This window comes from Monodelphis domestica, chromosome 3 (assembly GCF_027887165.1).
Source record: "Monodelphis domestica isolate mMonDom1 chromosome 3, mMonDom1.pri, whole genome shotgun sequence".
Taxonomy (NCBI): domain Eukaryota; kingdom Metazoa; phylum Chordata; class Mammalia; order Didelphimorphia; family Didelphidae; genus Monodelphis; species Monodelphis domestica.
The window spans coordinates 447,092,177-447,096,328 of record NC_077229.1 but is presented as its reverse complement, the minus strand read 5'-3'; the positions used below and the strand labels follow the sequence as shown (position 1 = coordinate 447,096,328).

At 38.8% G+C, this 4,152-nt stretch overlaps 1 pseudogene; it reads left to right on the top strand.

Moving 5' to 3' along the window:
• The first annotated feature begins 1,607 nt into the window (after window positions 1–1,607).
• On the top strand, window positions 1,608–3,682 carry LOC100618116 (BTB/POZ domain-containing protein 10-like; annotated as a pseudogene).
• Window positions 3,683–4,152: the final 470 nt, after the last annotated feature.

Below are 4,152 nucleotides of genomic sequence, written 5' to 3'. Positions count from 1 at the left end.
GGGGGGAAGCATTCCCCACTTCACGACTTCGATTCCTTATGTCTCACTGACATCTTGGCCTTTGTAACCTAGGTCCTGACTTCATCACTCTAACAGAATTGTTCTTCCTAAGGTTATTTGTCAAGTCTATCTGCAAACCCAGTGACCATTCTTTAAGTCCTAGTGTGTTGAAATAAAATAAATGCCTAGTACAGAGTCAAGCTGTAAGCAGGGTTGAACACAGGATTTTTTTTTTGCATTTGTATTGTTTGTTTTTGTTTTGTTTTGTTTTATATTTGTATTGTGTGCATTTGTATTGCTATAGCAGAAACCTAAGAAATATTCATTGGATTGAAATGATTTTAATGTACTTGTCTTTCACTTTTAACAGTATCCCTGATATCTTCTTTCCTCCTCAAAATATTGCACAACCCTCTGATACATTGTGCCCCATAAGAAGATTCTCTTTATGTACTTTCACAAGTTGGTAGCAATTTCCACAGTGGAAAAATTTCGTGTTCAAGATGTTTCAGTTCACAGCACATCTGGAGACCCACCTTTGATACAATCAATTTTTTGCATATGGAAACAACCAATCACAGACTAATGACAAAGTTCATCATGTGGCCAAAAGAAAGGTGAAATAAGATAGGAAAATAGGATATTAAAAAAGTGGTGGAAAGAGGAACATATTAATATTAGCAGTAAATTGGTCCAATCATTCTGAAAAGTAATTTGAAATTATTTAAAGAAGTGACTAAAATAATATCTAGTACTTACATTTATTTTATTTTTCCTAATTACATGTAAAAAGAATTTTTGACTGTTTTCAAAATTTCCACTGTAGAAATTCTTCCCTTCCTCCCTCATTGAAAAGGCAAACAATTTACTATAGATAATACATGTGCAATCCTGCAAAACATGTTTCCACCTTAGTCATGTTATAAAAGAAAAACAGACCAAAACATTTTTAAAACAAAAAGAGTTTTTTAAAAGTATGCTTCTATCTGCATTCAGCCTTCATCAGTTCTTTCTCTAGAGGTGGATAGGATTTTTTGTCTTAACATCAGGGTAAAGATTTTCAAAGAAAAATCAGAATAATAGCATTTGATGATCATCATGGAATGAATCAAAAATCACCTATTAAGTGCTTATTATGTGTCAGGTATAGTACAATGTCTAATGTAATCATGCCAGTATTAAATAGGGTCTGAAGTAATAAGCAGAGTCTAGGGTAGGCTATCACAGCAGTGAGATTTGTGAAGTTCCAAAAGATGCCTCAATCTCAAAACATGTCTTCCCTATGGGCCTACCATGGTGCCTGCCATCCCTCCCTCAATAGAGATTCATTCTCTGGTTCTCCGAAGTGTCAGACGGAGATGGAAATCTATAATACTGGAAGCAGAGCCATCCTACAATCTCCGGGGCTGTCCCTGGCAGCTCCTGCTACAGCAGTGGCAGCGTGGGCTGGAGAGGGGCCATTGCCCCAGTTTCAAGTTAGGAGTCACTACTCCCACTCCCACCAGCATCCCTCCATCCCCTAGCTTGGGTGAACATGTCAGGGCCACCTGCAGATTGTGCTATATGTGTGCTTTCAGAGATGTAGTGTGAGGAAGCTTGAAGTGGGATGGCAGGACACCTTCATCCTTATGACAGTAACTCCAGTAATCCAGAGAATTGGGATCAGAAATTGCATAATAGATCTCATAAGCTTTATACATTGAAGAATGAGAAAAAGATAGTAGTTCTTCCTGCCCAAGTAGTTCTTGTCCTCAAAAAGCTTCCCTCGATGGTTCCAGGAGCAGTGTTGGGAACAACAGCAGAAACAGTAGTCAGTCAAGTTCAGATGGTGGTTGTAAGACATCTGTGGAAATGATATTTGTCTATGAGAATGCAAAAGAGGGAGCCTGGAGTATAAGAACATCTGAAAGTGTAACAGTAATCATGGATAACCCTAGATTTGTTGTAGATCCATCTATTTTTATTGCCCAGCCAAATACAATGTTGGACAGGATGTTTGGATCTGGCAGAGAACATAACTTCACACATCCTAATGAGAAAGGAGAGTATGAAGTAACAGAGGGAATTGGTTCTACTGTATTTCAAGCTATCTTGGATTACTACAAGACTGGAATAATTCATTGTCCTGATGGCATCTCTATTCCTGAGCTAAGAGAAGTGTTTGACTATCTTTGTATGTCTTTTGAATATAGTATTATAAAATGTAGAGATCTCAGTGCCCTCATGCATGAGTTATCAAATGATGGTGCTCCTAGACAATTTGAGTTTTATTTAGAGGAAATGATCCTCCCTCTTATGGTGGGTGCCCAGAGTGGTAAAAGAGTGTCATATTGTAGTACTCACAGATGATGTTGTGGTTGATTGGGATGAAGAATACCCAACACAGGTAGAAAAAGAATATTCACAGATTGTTTATAGCACAAAGTTGTATAGATTTTTCAAGTACATTGAAAATAGAGATGTGGTCAAATCTGTTTTGAAGGAGCGAGGTCTTAAGAAAATTCAATTGGGTATAGAAGGGTATCCCACTTACAAATAAAAAGGCAAGAAAAACCTGGTGGGTGCCCAGAAGTAATCCACAACTAAGTAATCCACAACTAATCCATTTATTCATATGTCCTGGGAAAATGAGGAAGGAAAAAGTCAGCAAGTGGACTGTCAGTGTGTGAAAAGTAAGTCCATCACAAACCTAGCTGCAGCTGCAGCAGACATTCCCCAGGATCAGCTGGTGGTCATGCACCTGACACCTTAAGTCAATAAGCTGGATATTCTACATATTCCTCCTCCTCCTGGCAGCAATGAGATGGATCCTGAGGGACAGTAAAATGCTGTGATAGAGGCAGCCAATTCAACAAATGCTAGCATGCTCATCTCAGCACTGCAATGCCACTGCTTTCACTGTGAAATGCACACACCAGTATTTAGAAGGTTGCAGTGTGGACTTAAAAAAAAAGACCAAAGGTATTATAAGGGTTAAATTGGGGTTTTGACTAAATAAGAGAATTATAAATTCAATGTTGTGGTTCCCGGATTAAAAATATTATCCTTAAGCCAGAAAAAAAAAAAAACCCTGTTAGCAGCTTTTATTTATAATGAGGAAGAAAAACAGTTGAGTACTAAATGTGGGAGGGAAAGAGATAAGGAGTTGCCTAGCCTACCCTAAATGTTGATCCAATGAAATTCAGCTTGCTCCCCAACAAAGTTCAAATATCTACTTGGAAGTCTGAGTCATTCATCAGCAAGCAGATGCAGGATCTAAGGAAAAGAGTCTCTCCTCAGAACTCATGCTGAAGGGAGTATCCCACCAAAGAGCCAACAAGCAGAGAGGGTCTCCTCACAGAGCCACTAAGGCAGGAATCTCTCCAAGGCAGAAGTCCCGAGGAGAAGTCCAAGGAGAAGCCCCAAGGATCAGTCCTCAAAAGAAGAGGTCCAAAAGAGAAGTCACAAGGACAAGAAATTCTAAACTTTTTATAGTCCTTTATTCAATGTCACTTCATGTCCCTTCCCCTCTTCACAGGGGCCAATCACAGCTTCCAAATTGCCTAGCATTGCACAGGGAACAGTGTCTGGGATCCACCTCTCGTCCTTTGAGGGTATAAACTCTTATCAAAGGATTCACAAGTTTCTAACTGATTGAGTTAAAAAGGTGGAGCTCTCTAAGTAAGTGACTTGTGAATTCATTTACTTGATGGCTAACAAAGTGTTAAGTAGAGGATTGTCTCTTAGACATAGGTGCTGCCAAATCTCTGTTGCTAAAATCTCGTGAAGAGTGCAAAGCAATAGATTCAATAGAAGTTCTGGGTGTGACAGGAAGACCTCAAAAAGTCAAAAAGCTAGAGCCAAGAATGGTTTCACTTAGACCTCTAAATGTAGAACACTTTTCTTTTAATGCTAAATTCCCCAATAAATCTACTGAGTAGGGAACTTCTTTGTAGAATTGTAGATTTGTAAATTGAGAGCAACAATAGTATGTATACCAACATGAGATATTTCTTTAAAACTCCCAGAAGAATCCCTAAACCTTTTCCCTGTATTATTCTTGGATACAATAGAATCAGAGGGGGAAGGGAATAACATCTATCAGATAACAGATGACATTCCAAAAGGCTTATGGGCTACAGATTCTGCAGATGCAACCCCTGTTAAAGTGCT